This window comes from Elephantulus edwardii, unplaced genomic scaffold, assembly GCF_000299155.1.
Source record: "Elephantulus edwardii isolate Elephantulus edwardi_28Jun2011 unplaced genomic scaffold, EleEdw1.0 scaffold00036, whole genome shotgun sequence".
Lineage (NCBI taxonomy): Eukaryota > Metazoa > Chordata > Mammalia > Macroscelidea > Macroscelididae > Elephantulus > Elephantulus edwardii.
The window spans coordinates 2,021,182-2,036,195 of record NW_006399786.1 but is presented as its reverse complement, the minus strand read 5'-3'; positions in this window follow the sequence as shown (position 1 = coordinate 2,036,195).

Here is a 15,014-nt window from a genome sequence, read left to right as displayed (position 1 = left end):
GGATTTTGAAGCTCCGCCTCACTTACTTTGGGCACGTGGCTAGGACAGATCAGTCCTTGGAGAAGGACATCATGCTCAGAAGGGTGGAGAAACAGCACAGGAGAGGAAGATCTCAGATGAGACGGATTGATACAGTGAATGGGGCAATGAGGGTTTGTGTGTCAGAATTAGTGAGACTGGCTCAAGACAGGGAAGGGTTCAGAGCTGCTGTACATATATGGTCGCTATGCATCGCAGACAACTCAACCAGTAACATTCTATGGCAGGTTTGAAAGCAGGAGTGGCATCCACTTCCTAAACAACATGCCTCAAGAAGCTCTATGAACTTTAATAAATGTCTATAGTTGTAGAGGGGCTTCAGGCCTATTCTTCATCAAGTCACCGTGAGTCGTGCTCAACTTGAAGGCAATATCAACGACAATACCTACAGTCACAGTAGGTAACATAATGATAGATAGAAAAAAAGATTGAAATTATCAACTATTTCACCTTGTAGAGATCCACAGTCAACATCCTTGGTACCAGGGGTTGGGATATGGGGAGATGTATAGCATTGGGAAAGTCTACTGTCAGAGATCTCGTCAAAGGCCTGAAGAGCAATGATGTCAGTCTAAGGACTAAGGTGTGCTTGTTTTAAGCCAGTCTTTGTAATCACCTGCTGTGCATCTTGAGAGATGGGCAATGAATAAAGATGGCAGGAGAAGAACTCATATATTTGAGTTGTGGTATTGGAGAAGCATGTTGAATAATATCTCATGGACTGTAAAAGGAACAGACATATCTTGGAGAACGTGCAGCTAAAGAATTCCTTGGAGGTAAAGATTGTGAAGCTTTAGCTCATATATTTTAGACGTGTTGTTAGAAGAGGCTCTTTTCTGGAAAGGGACATCATGCTTGGAAAGGGGGATGATCAGTGAAAGAGAGAAAGACCCTTTCTGTTGCAATGGACTCAAATGTGTTGAGGATGATAAGAATTGGGTAGGATGAGTCATGCTTGACCCAACAACGTTTAACAACAGTCATTATGCTAAGGGATTTAAAAAATGTTTCTTTTTATATTGGTTTGCATACAAAATTGTATACATTGTGTTTCACACTTTCCTTTATTCACATTTTTTCATACAATCATTCCTCATACATTGTGTTTTATAAGATTAATCAGCATTGAACTATGTCTACCATTCTTTTGAGGTCCCCACCAAGTCTTTCCCATTTGCTATGGGATTTTTATACTTTGTCATTGAAATCTTTTACATACTCACCAGATAGGTTTTATTACTATCCTCTCTGTGTCTTATAAAGAAGACCTGGAAGTGCAGTGCGTTACACATTGAGCTGTTAACCGAAAAGTCAGTGATTTGAATCCGCCAGCTGCTCTGCAGGAAGAAGCTGGACATTCATCTCCTGTAAACGTTTGCAGCCTTGTTAACCCGATGGAGGGTCACCAAATAAAGAAGGGCAGGCCTAGCTTCATGGGAAGATGACCATCAGCATGGACTCCATGGTAGTGAGATTTTGGGTTGGGTTTGGGTTTGGGGTTTTTTTTTAGGTTTGTAGTTAAAAGGGTGAGTGAGAGGTCGCTGCCCCTGCCAAGTGGTGAGCCAGGATTCAAAGCCAGCAGACCCACAGAGTCTGGGCTTGAATTGTGCCTTGTGTGACTGACACTGGTGCATTTCCCCAGTACCCACTTTAGACAATAAGTTCTTTGAAGAATGGACCTTTTTTTTTTTAAGAAATAGCTCTTTTTTTTTTTTTTCATGTTCCTTATCCTTGAGGCACTTCCTGTCTCTTCTGTTAGCCTTTGTTGTTTTGTGACAGAGCATTAGGCCTTGAAACAGCGAGTTAGCTCTGAAAGATTCTTGACCAGATATATTTTACATTTCTGAAAACTCAACCAATTAGCAGTTCTCTGGAGTAACAACAATCCTTTCACTTGACTTATGAATTGGTGGATTCACGTTTCTATCAGTCTGCCTGCCTGCCTTCCAGCAGAGAACAGGGACATCTTTGGCTGGAGGAGGCAGACCAGCTCCTTCACCCTTACCCTTTGGTTTGGTTTGGGGTTAACGTCTAGGTCCACCTCATGCTTCTCCTTCAGGTAAGGCTATCAAAAGGCTAAGGATATTAGCCAGATTTCCTAGTCCTCCAATATTTCTTTTCCCCTCCATGTTACTGGGGAAGTAATTTTTTTTTTTCAGAACTGCAGTAAAACCATAATGAAATGCTCCATGGTCTCTTCTCTCTTTCACACCCCTTTCTCAGGTTATGTGGTATGACGACTGAAGTAGACTTTAGGGAGAGGGAAACAAGGTAGACAAAGGTTAGAGGATGTTCCAGTCATTGTGCTGGAGTCAGAACCAACTCCTAGTTAACCCCTCAGTGGAGTTCCAGGATACTGTCAACAACATAGGAAAAGAAGGCACATCTTTCTCCCATGAGCCACTGGTGAGGTGGAACTACCAGAGAGGTGCGGCCTTTAGGGTATCAGTGAAACTCCCTACAAACTACACCACCATAGCTCCCTAGAACGTAGCCATGGGTATTATTTTCCCAGATAAATTTTGTGAGTGGAAAGTATTCATCGTATACTATTGAACGAGGGAGGGAAGCAGATCACAATGCAATAAGCATAATAGGATCTCACATAATTTATATTTAGATGAATGTGTGGATTACAGGCTACCGATAGAAATTTTTAGAAACCACATTGTAAAAAGGAAAGCAATACTGTCCATAATTTTCCAAAGATATTTCCCAAAGTTTATTCAGTCTGCCTGGGTGGCAGATTTGGATGAAATTACATTCTCTTCTTTTTATAAATGAGAGCAGTTTTAGAATTTTTCTACAGTTAAGATATATTACTCAGGGTGGGGGCATGCTGTACTGAGCTGGATGGAGTCTTGCGGCCTAAGAGGCAGTTCTGCAGGTGACCCAGAAGGAAGGCAGGCGTACCCTGCTGCCATCTGTCTCCTGGTCTCTCCTCATTCTCACCTTGGCTACTGTCTGGAGTAGTGGGAGGAAGCAGATGCTACCTGAGACCCTTCAGCCGCGGTCTGCAGGCATGTGAGTGCCTGCAGCTGGGAAGGAACTTGGTCAGGAGTGTGCCACTTCCCCTCGGGCTGGGAATTCCAGAGCTGAAGTGGTGATCTGATTTGGCCCAAGAAGGTATGACCAACCTGGAGGAAAACTGGGAATTGAGCAGAGCTCTCCTGATTCACTGTCTTATGTTTTCACCACAAAGCTCCACTTCCTCTAGCTGCTGATTGCTGGCAATTCAAATGGGGCCAAGTGGTGTGCTCACTGGTGGTTCCCTTTACAGGACTGTGTGAAGCAGGGACAGGGGATGATGGCTCCCAGCCACTGTCCCTTCCCTCTGCCTTTCTTGCTGCTCAGCTTGGAATGTCTGTCCTTTGCCCTTTTCACTTTTCACTCTCAGCTCTCTGCAACCTGTCAAACCTAAGCTGGCATGGTGCCAGCCCTCTAGGAAGAAGAGGACCAGGATTTGACACAGTCCTTACTCCTCCTTGATTCCACCTTGTCCTTTGTGTCTCTGCTCAGTCAGAAATTTCCTAATAACTGCATACTCCATTCCATCACTTATAATGAATATGCAACTGAAGGGGACAAAAAGGGGAGTCCCAAGGTACTATAAATGAATAACATGAACTGTAAAGTGAACTGGTTAGAGTAAACTGAAAGGTCATAAATTCAGATGTACCCAGAAAAGTGCTTGAGGAGAAAGGCTTGGTGATCTACATTGGAAAAGTCAGTTATGAGAAACCCTCTGGGGCACAGTTCAGCTCAGACACATGGAGGGGCTGGGAGTCAGGATTGACTCGATGGCAATGGTGATGGTAGATCTATAAAAAGAGCATCGTGTGGTCCCATACCTCAGCAGCACCCCAACCCAGGATCATAGAAAAGGAGAGGGCACTTCAAGTTCAAGCACAAGGAAAACAAGTCAGGAGGAGAATTAAAATCTCAAAAGTGAGACACTGTGTCCCCTTTACACTGGAGGGCATTGCCATTAGAATGTGACCTGGAAAGCTCTGCCCCTGGCCTCTCCTCCTCCCAGTCCGTTCTGATGCTGTGGCCCATCTGTTTGTATCTTCTTTCCTCTCACAGATAAAAAGCATTTTGAGGACTGGATCTATCTTCCTAGGAACAACAAAGTATATCGAGCTTAGGATGATGACCTCTAAGTTCTGAGAAAAACACCTCGCTCAACTTCTTAGTGGTTCCACAGGAAAAAGATGTGGCCGTCTGCTTCCATAAAGATGACAGGCTTGGAAGACACGGACAGAGATTTGTACACCAATGTTCATAGCAGTGTTATACACAATAGCAAGAATATGGAAACAACCCAAATGCCCATCATCAAATAAATGGATTGACAAAATGTGGTTCAGTCACAAAGTAGAATACTATGCAGTACTAAGGAACAACGATTTTGTAAAATTTAATATAATATGTCTAGAGCACATTATGTTGAATGAACTCAGTCTCATAAGGATAAGTACTGCATAAGACTGTTATTGTGAAAATAGAAGGATAACTAGTAAGATGTGGATAAATATCTAAAAGGGGTGGGGGAAAAACAAAGGGTATGAAAAATAGGGCAGGGGAAAATCACTAGGATAACAGAGTTTAGTGGGTAGATGAGGGTGTATGTGAAAGAATAGGTAAGATCCAATGGGTACTCGAAAAGACAGGGTAATCATAGGTATATATGTTGTTGTTGTGACCCTATGAGGGAGAGTCCTGGATGCTTGGGTGCCTTTCATCCTCTCTCCAGGTTCATAGGGTTTCCGGAGGCAAGCTATTACAGAAGTGGATGCCACTCCACTCCTCCTTCTGAGCTTGTTTTCATCAGGGAGCTCCACCCCACTCTCTGTCCGCATTGAGTAGCCAACCATTAACTTATTTGACACGTCAGTGTCACAGTTTTCAGCCTCACAGCAACCACAAGTGACCATGGTACAGCAACTTGTACACCAGAGCTATATGATCTAGAGGAATGTCTGAACAAAGACAATGAAGACAGGCCCGAGGGCTGCAGATTAAAAGTCACCCACCTTTGGCTTGGTAGCATCGCTTTCTGTCCACTGGGCCAGCTGATTTCTCTCTCTCTCTATGTTGATATTATTGTTGTTAAATGCAGGCGACTCATAGCGACCCTATGAAGGAGAGTCCTCAACGCTTGGGTGCCTTTCATCCTCTCTCCACGTTCATAGGGTTTCCGGAGGCAAGCTATTATGGAAGTGGATGCCACTCCTCCATGGTAATTAATTTTATAAAACAATGCATATGATTAATTGTTTAACACACAAGCTTAATGAAAGATAATGTGAAACAAAATGAAACACAATGTATATAAATAATTGTATGCAAACCAATAGAAATTTTTTTAAAAAATATTACAGGCTTGGAAACTACTGGAAGCTCCACTCTGACTTACAGGCTCATAATGAGCTCATCAATAGGCTCCCTATGAGTTGGAATCAACTTGACATCAACAGAATATCCAAAATATTATCATTTCAATATGTAATTAATATAAAGGTCATTGAGATATTGACATTTCTTCTTCCTATTTATCCATTGACATTCACTGTGTGTTTTACACTTGAAGCACATCTAAATTCAGTTACTAAGTTTTCATCAAAAACACTGGATCTGTGTTCAAATGTCAGAAAATTTAGCATTACAAATTCATTTCATATACCTGGGATCTTCAAAATGTACTAAACAGTTTTACAAAAACTGGGCAGAGTTTTCAAATTTAAATAGTAACATTCAGTAGTTAAAGATGAGTTCTTCCCTCACAGCAGCCCTATTTCAAATGCTCAACAGCTACATGTTGGCTGGAAGTTACTCTGTTGGCCGGTGAGGCCCTAGTCCATGCAAATATTCATGTGACAGACAAGTAATTGCCCCTTCCAGAGGATTCCACTTTTACTCAGCTGTCTGCTGGCCTGTGCTGTGATGTGGAACTTTCCATTCTGAACTCACAAAACAACTGCTCTGCCTAAGCTGATCTGTAGAAATACCTTCCTCAGAAAACCAAAGCACCCCCATTCACTCAATATCCCTAGTATACATCTATTAAATGACGGTATTTTCTTTCTTTTCCAATTTTACACTTTAAAAAAAAATCAAGAACCTCCTGTAACTGCAGCAATAGAGTTAAATGCAAACCAATTCACGACACTGAATTTTGAAGGACCCCAATGAGAACTTAAGCGGAATCCCTTGAGCCAGTTCTCCCCGCAGCACCCATGGTGGGGGCATCTGAGTGAAGTGAAGGGGCCTCTTGACAGCATGGCTCACTGCTTGGTCAGCCACCCACCCTCCCAGAACTTCCTGACAGGCCTGATGCCAACATGCTGGGCCACCTGTCTTCTCCTGCCCCTGCTTGGCTTGGTCCAAAAGAAGTAGGACTTATTTTGGCAGGAGAAACTGAATACCCCAGTCAGGGCATTCTTTGTGCTTTGGCATAAATCCAAGACTTGTAAAACCCTTGGGAGTCCCCTCACCAGATGGCTGTGCCCTCTCTGCCTCTCAACACTGGTCCTTCCAGCTTGAAACTCAGAAAAACAGTTCAAGGGCTCTGCTTCCGGCCTTGACATTGACTTGCAGTGTAATTCGGAGCAAGTCTTTTTGGCTGAGATCCTTTATCTTGAAAATAGGAATAGTAAAGTCTTCTTTTCCAGGGAGGAAGTGGGAAGACTGTTACTGTGCTGAGGGACTTACAGCCAAAGTCACAAAACAAAATGGATATCAATTGTTAAATGGAAAACAAATTTGTTTTGTAAACTTTCACTGGATTAACAGTCTTTCTTACTTCATAGACTGTTGTGATTTGTATTATTATATTGTAATATGCAGTCTATGTAAAATACTAAAAATATATAGTTCTTTTTTATATACCTATACTGTTATTGTTTAATCATGTGCACTCTGAATGTTTGAATGGATGCTAAGAAAAACTTGAAAGGTAGGTAAACAAGAGCCACAGATAATAATGTACGATTACATATTCAATCCTACATTGTTTTGCTGTAGTTATGTGCCATGGATTGATTGCAACTCATAGTGACCTTATGCACAATAGCCCTATCCTTAGCCAATCTCACTGTCTCTGACACACTTACCCACTTTACCCCAGTTACTGTGTCAATCTATCTCATCCAGGGTCTTCTTCTCCTGCACTGTCTCTCCATGATGTTCTTCTCTAAGGACTGTCCCTCCTGGAAACATGCCGCAAGTATGTGAGACAGAACCTCAAAATCCTTGCCTCCAAGGAGCAGCCTGGTTTCAGCCTCTCCATTATAGACCTCCTTGTTTTCTTGGTAATCCATGGTACGTTCAGTGTTCGTCTCTAGCACCACTACTAATTACTAAGGAGGGAAAAAAATTCAGAAAAGAAAGATAAGTTTGATAGCTCTTTCTAGTTTCTGTTGGGAGTGCAGTATCTATCAAAATGTTAAATATCTCCATCCTTGGCCTCATAAATCTCATGTCTAAAAGTAATGTGAAAAGTGTTCAAGAAGATATATAAATGAGGATTTCAGAGCAGGATTCTTTAAAATAGCAAAACCTGAAATATGTCTGCAGTTGTAATGATAAGAGATAATAAAGAAAACTATGCAGCTGACAAGGGGCAAGAGAAACTCAAGTGTATCTGTGGGCATATGAGGCCATAACATTTTAAATATTTTCTTAAATGTTGTTATTGTTGTTGTTGTTATGTACCCTCAAGTCAACGATGACTCACAACAAGGCTATGCACAATAGCTCTGAACCCTGCTATATCCTTGGCCAATCTCACTATCTTTGACATACACTTAGCTGTGGTGCTGGAAAAGAATATTGAATATACCAAGGACTGCTAGGAGAACAAATAGGTTCATCCTAGAGAGGGTGAGACCAGGCTGCTCCTTGGAGGCAAGGATTCTGGAGCTTCATTTGACATATTTTGGACATGTTACAAGGAGAGACCAGTCCTTGGAGAGGGACGTCATGCTTGGGAGGGTGGAGGGACAGCGCAAGAGAGCAAGACCCTTGATGAGAGGGACTGATTCAGTGACTAGGGTAAGGGGGGGAGGCTAGATCTGTTGGAGATAATAAGATCGGCATAGGATAGGGCAGGGTTTAGGGCTGTTGTACATAGGGTCGCTATGAGTGGCAGGCTACTCAACAGCACCTAACAATAACAACCCTCGTTACCCTAGATATTTTGTTAATCCATTTCACTCAGAGTCTTCCTCTTCTGTACTGTCCCTCTACCCTTCCAAGCATGATATCCTTCTCCAAAGACTGGTCCTTCCTGGCTACATGCCCAAAGTATATCAGACAAAGCCTCAAAATCCTTCCGTTCAAGGAGAAATTTAGTTTCATTTTACCATACAGAACTGTTAGTTCTCTTGGAAGTCTATGGTATGTTGAATACCTTTCTCCAGAATCACAACTTAAAGGCACCCATTCTTCTTCTGTCATCTTTAGTCATTTTTCAGCTCTCTGATGCATAACAAGTAATTGCAAAGACCATGGTCTTGATCAGGGGTACCTTAGTCTCTAAACTGGCATCATTGCTCTTCAACACTCTGGAGAGGTCTCTGACAACATATTTTTCTAATGCAATTCCTTTTTTTTTTAATTTCCTGGTGGCTGGTACCAAGAGTGCTGATTTTAGTGTCAATCAAGATGAAATTGTTAACAATCTCTATCTCTTCTCCATCTATCATGATGCTGCGAATTAGTCCAATGGTGAGTATCGTAATTTTCCTGATGTTGAGTTACAATCTATATTACTGACTATAGTCCTTCACCCCTCTGTAGCAAACGCTTAAGGGCCTACTCAGTTTCAGCAAAGAACATTGTGTCATCTGCGTAGTGCAGGTTGTTGATGAGTCTTCCTCAAATCCTGCTACCACATTCCTCCTGATGAAGTGCAACCTCTCAAATAGATTTTTAAATAGCCAAACCAGTTGCTAATGACTTGACTTTGACTCATGATGACCCATGGTGACTTAAAATAGTACGCCCTCCATAGAGGTTTCCAATAGTTGGTAGAAGCTGAGTGATTAATATTTTGTACTCTCAGGAAGACCAGATCAAACTAAAAAACCGATTGTGATTGAGTTCCTTCCAACTCATGCCAGTCCTCGGATAAAACTTCCAAGGCCATAAATTTCTTTCAGGATTTTCTTTTCTTTCCTTGTTGGGTACTGTCGAATTGGATCCGACTGGCACAGGAGAGATTGCCCCTCCTTCTCCAGCGGAGCATCTGGTGGATTTGAATAGGTGCCGTTGAGATTGCGGTGCAGCTTCTTTCCACTAGGCCACCAGAGCTCCCTTAGGCTATAAATTTCTAAAGGAAGAAACTAATTTTTCTCACCTGGAACAACAGGTGAACTCAAACCATTGACCTCTTCATCAACAACTCAATGTGCTACACATAATGTCCACTGTGTCCCTTCGGAATACCAGATACTATGCACAAATTAGTACAAATGTGCTTTTCATATTCCACTAAAAGTATGAAAAGATATGAGCAAATAACAACTTCATGGGAGACACACTTTGTTAGACTTTTATCCTCTAAAAGTTCCTATATTGTTTAAATGTTTACACTGAGCATGTGCTGCTTTTCAATAAGCAAGAGTAAAAATGTTTTTCTTTTATTAAAAAAGCATTCCAAAGTGTATTAGGCAGTGAGGATTTGAGATTTGAACGTATAGTCCATTTTGCTAAGGAATTCATAAAATAGCCAGATACATTTAAAGAAAAAAATCCCTTCCCTCTGCCCACCAGCATCCAGAGGTTCAGAGCAGAGGTCTGTGGTCGGCGGCAAGGGCAGCTGGGAATGCTTCAGTGATCCTGACCACACAGGAGAGTACAGCCAGAGTGCTCGTTGGAGGCAAAGATGGTGAAGCTTTGCATTTCATGCTTTGAACAAAGTGAGGCTATTCCTTAGAAAGTAACATCATGCTTGGAAAGATGGAAGGTCAATGAAAGAGAATGAGCCCGAGGAGATGGATTGACACAGTCACTTCAGCAATGGACTCTGCCATGTCAGAGATGATGAAGGTGACACAGGAAAGGGCAGGGCTCATTACTTTGAATTGTTATCATTATTTTGGGAATTTTATTTTTACAGAAACTAAAGTGCACTGATCCAAGCTATGGTTTTTTCAATTGCTTCCTATGCATCTGAAAGTTTGACAATTAGCAGGGGAGATAGAAGAAGAATTGATGTGTTTGAATTATAATATTGGAGAAGAGTATTGAATTTCCCTCAGACTACCAAAAGAACAAACAAGTCTGTCTTGGAGGAGATATAACCAGGATGTTCCCTAGAGGCAAAAATGGTGAAACTTCACCTCACATACTTTGTACGTGCTGTCAGGAGAGCCCAGTCCTTTGAAAACATCATGCTGGATAAAGTAGAGAGTCAGAGAAAGAGAGGAAGACCCTCAATAAGACAAATTGACACAGTTATTGTGGCAATGGATCCAAGTATATGTGACAGGTGGTGAGAACGGTACAGTTCAGATCTGTTGCGCAGATAAGGTGGCTAAGCGTCAAAGTATTAGTGCTCAATGATACCCAACAACAATAAAATATGAGTCCTTCCTTCTATTCTCCTGAAAAATCAAGATATACTTGTGGTGCAAGGGAGAAAGAGTAAGAGATTAACTAGATGGGAGGTTCTGGAAGATCATGCCTAGGAGCTGTGGTGACAGGCAAGAGGATGATGAAGACTTTGTGAAAGGGCCCCTCAAGATGTGTAGCAATGGTGCAATTCGATAAAGTCAACATCATTTTCCAAATTTAGAAATCAAGTTGTTATTGAGAAACATATAGTGATTAAAGTCAATGTCAAGGCTTATTGCTTCTCTTTTTATTTCCAGTGACTAAAGCAACCTCTCTCTGCCACACACACTTAATCTAATTGTTTAGCTGAAGGAATGGGTGACCCTCTGTGCTCTCTGCCCTGAAAGAGCATGACCCAGGGGGATGGGTCTTGGCTTAGTTTTTTCTCTCACTCAGTCAAGGTCTGCCCCCTCACTCCTTCCAAACAGCCCTTGGGTGGATTGTTTTGTTTTAGGGGTGGGTTTTTGTTTTGTTTTGGTTTGATTTTTTTTTTTTTTTTGGGGGGGGGAAGGGGAACTGGAAACCTCCTAGCAAACCAGGTCTCTGTTTAAACTGAGTTCAAAAGTCACATTTGTGTGTAACCACTCTCCAGCCTTCTGTACATAAAGAGGCAGCTCCAGTTCCCCGGGGTCCTAGCGCCTGGCCAGTGTGACAGTGGGCACACTCAAAGTGAGAGGAATTGCAGATCCCCCAGCTATAGCACCAGGCTCCTGAGAAAAACGCTCCTTTGTGATGCAGCAGTTTTAACCATTTCCTCCCGACCCTATTTCAACATTCAAGAATATCCTTTAACAAGTTACATTTATCCCCTTTTGAAAATGCTTTTCGCAATGACAGTCTAAGGAAAGCTTGAATAAAGTCCTGTCTTTGTCTTAATATAGTGCTGAGTCTTGACAAAAAGAGAAGCCAGTCATGAGGCTGGCAGCTTTGTCTGGGTGAAAAACTCTAGCAAACATTCTGGGAACTGCCAGGACAGACACAGCCACACAGGCTAGTTCTATTTGTTCTGTACACATTTAAGAAGCAGTTAGTATGTGCCAGGCACAAGGGACACAAAAATGAATGACATGATCCTTAACCTCTAAGAGTTGACAGTCTGGTGGATGAGACAGCTTTGAAATCATATTTATTGCTATTATTATTTGGGACTCTCTCTTGGCCAGGCACTATTTTCAGGTGCTTGATTAGTATTTTCTTTCTTTTTTTAAAATTTTTTATTAGTATTTTCAATCATACACCCTACAAGTCTGCAAGGCAAGTTTTTCCAGCTTTGTTCTATACATTCAGAAACAGGCCCAGGAGAGGCAGTAGCAGGGAGCACCAAAGAGGCAAACACTGCACAGTTAAGCCTAGGGAGAGGGTTGGACAGAGTTTGTCCCTTTGATAGTATGGAAGTGCATGCAATGCACAAAGTTAGTAGCAGTGGAGCTGGACTTTTTGGGAAAGCAGAATGGTCTGTAAAACTGGTAGACATGATGTACCCTGTGTCCAAAGAGATTGACAGGGACAACATCTGGAATGTATAAAGCTGGAGTGGCAGAGATTGCAGTGCCAGGGGCAGGCAAAGAACTCTGCTTCCAGGTCCATGATGGTCTTCTCTCATCCCTCTGATGCTGACCTTTACCTTAGACAGTGATCTTGGAGTTTTAAGGAGGACAAATGCAAGGTAGATGCAGCTGGAGCACCGCAGACTCACGTGACTGAAGGAAAATGCTTGACTGCCAGTGACTTGGTAGCATCACTTCACATCAAGCATAGAACGCCTGCCACAGGCCAAAAGCTCCAGAAGAGGGAGTGGGCCTGTGAGTTGTTTGCATTTGTGTTGATTGAGAGGTTTATTTGCTTTCCCTGAGCCCCACTTCCTGAAAGCTTCTCACATAGTGTCCAAACTTGATCTGTGATGTTGGGTGAGACACACTTCCTGTAGGTATCTGCTCACTCTGTATAAAACTTGGTCATTACGTAACAAGGTTCCTCTTTGCCTAAACATCCACAAGCCTAATTCAGCATTTGGAAAAGCAAGGTGAATTTGATGAGCTATCTTTATTGTAATATGCAAACTTTACATCTTAAAAAGATCCCCAGTCCTAAACATATTAACAAAATGAATGTGGATTTTGAAGGTTTAATCTAGGCTGCATCTTCCATTTGCAGCTGAGCTGCAGACCCATTCTGCCCAGATTTCTGTTTCCACTTTTGACCATTATAGGGGGAAAAAAAATCTGACTATGTAGAATTGTTGGAATAAGATGCTGGATGTGGAAGAGTTTGGGAAAAGATAAGAACCCAGACAATTACCAATATTAAATTCCTGATGGGCTAAGGTGTGGCTGGCAGACAAAAGACAAATGGAAAGGAATGCTGGGTGAGCACAGAGCCATTGCTGATCAGGGCCAGTAAAGCAGGGGATGGAGCTCACTGACAAAATGAAAATCAAGGAACAGATAATTCAATTTCAGGCGAGAAGGAGGGAGGGAGTTACTGTGAGCAGGTACAGAGGATTTCACAGATGCAGATAGAAATCCATTTAGAAGGTTCTTCTTTAGGTAAATGGATCTCCTCATACTGGAAACCAAGCCCCAGGGTCAGAGAGGACTGAAGTCCACGTTGCTTCTCAGATTACTCACTTTGGGATCATCTGGCTGCCCCATCATGGCATTCAAGGATGAGGAAACAGGTCAGGAAAGGTGATATGATGTTCCTGAGGTCACTGGAGTAGGAGCGTATTCATAGGGCCTAGGAAGGGATCCACCAGAGGAGGGATGAGAGAAGGGAGGACAGACTTAACATAATTCTAAGGGAAGCTATACTAAAGCCCACTATTTTTTATCTCAACTTAAGAAGAGAAAAATCTTCTATTGCCTGAGAAGTGGGCTGTGACCAACAGAACATAAATACTTATGTTACCTTGTGCCAAGCTAGATTTGGTGACAAAACCATGAGTTTATACTTTACCTACCCCTGAAAGGTGCCTGTAGATTCTTTATGTTATGGTGAAATCTTTTTGTGTTCTAAATATCTTCCCTGAATATTGGTTGTACAAACAGGCCACTAACAATTGGTCTGTTGTTGTCACTCCCATTAAACTGGTGAAAATTGTTATTATTGTTATATTATTATGACTAATAAGGCCTGAATGTATTTATGCTATGAGAGTCACTATAAAATCTGTCATCTCTGCAATGACCCAGGTATTTGCTGAGTAACTGAAGCCCAGAAAAATGAAGTAATCTGCCTGCAGTTACACAGCTGGGAAATAGTTGAGCTAGGTTTAAACCATATTTTGCCTGGTTTCAAAGCCCAGTTGCTCTCACTACTTCATGCTGCCCCAGGTCCCAGAGATGACAGAGACCCAAATCCAAAAGCCAACAATTCAGACAATTCTGTATCAAACAAAGTTTGAAACATGACTCAATAGTCCAAATAATTTCTGTATTATACCTACTATTCTATTTACTAAAGAGAATATTTACCTGACTAATCTTGAGTACAGCTTGCAAGTAGTTCATTTGAGTTTTTCTTCTTTAGTGTTGAGCATGTAGAAAAATATTGATTCTAGGATAATATTTTCTTTTTATTTTTGTTCGTTTTTTAGCATTTTTACTTTATGTTGGTTTGCTTATAAAGTTTGTATACATTGTGTTTCACACTATTCTTCATTCATATTTTGTTTCATACAATCATCCCCCTGCGTTATATTTTATAAAATTAGTCACCTTTGGACTATGTCCATAATTACCCTGTAGTTTCAGGTCCCCACTGGATCTTTCCCATTCCTTGCACAACATTTAACAACAACAACAACAAAAAAAAATAAAAAAATTCCTTGCAGTCATGTTAGAACTGACTTGTAATTAACCCTCCAGAGGGTTTTTAGTAAATCACATGAGAAGGAGATTGCCCATCTTTCTCCTGAGGAGTTGGTGGTGTATTAGAACTGCCAGAATCACCGCCTTCGGGTTAACAGTGCAACTCCCTATCCACTAGGCCACCAGAGCTCTAACATTAGCTATACCAATTCAAAATGCACTTTTTGAGTATTGATAGATACTAAGTCCTGTGTGTAAAACAAAGGGATGAATATTCTTTTTATTTGTTTAAAATACTTAGAGTATATAACTTTGAGGAATAAAATGTACTTGACACAAATCCCAGTATGTTCATGGCCTCATAGACTTGTGAAAGCCAGGCAAAGAAGAAAGGCCAGAGAAGAATCGATGCCTTTGAATTATGCAGTGGACAGTCAGAAGAGCAAGCAAACCTTTCTTGAAAGAAGTATAGGCAGTCTGTTCTTTAGATGTAAAGATGGGAGACATCATCTTGTGCACTTTGGACATATGACCAGGACAGAGCAG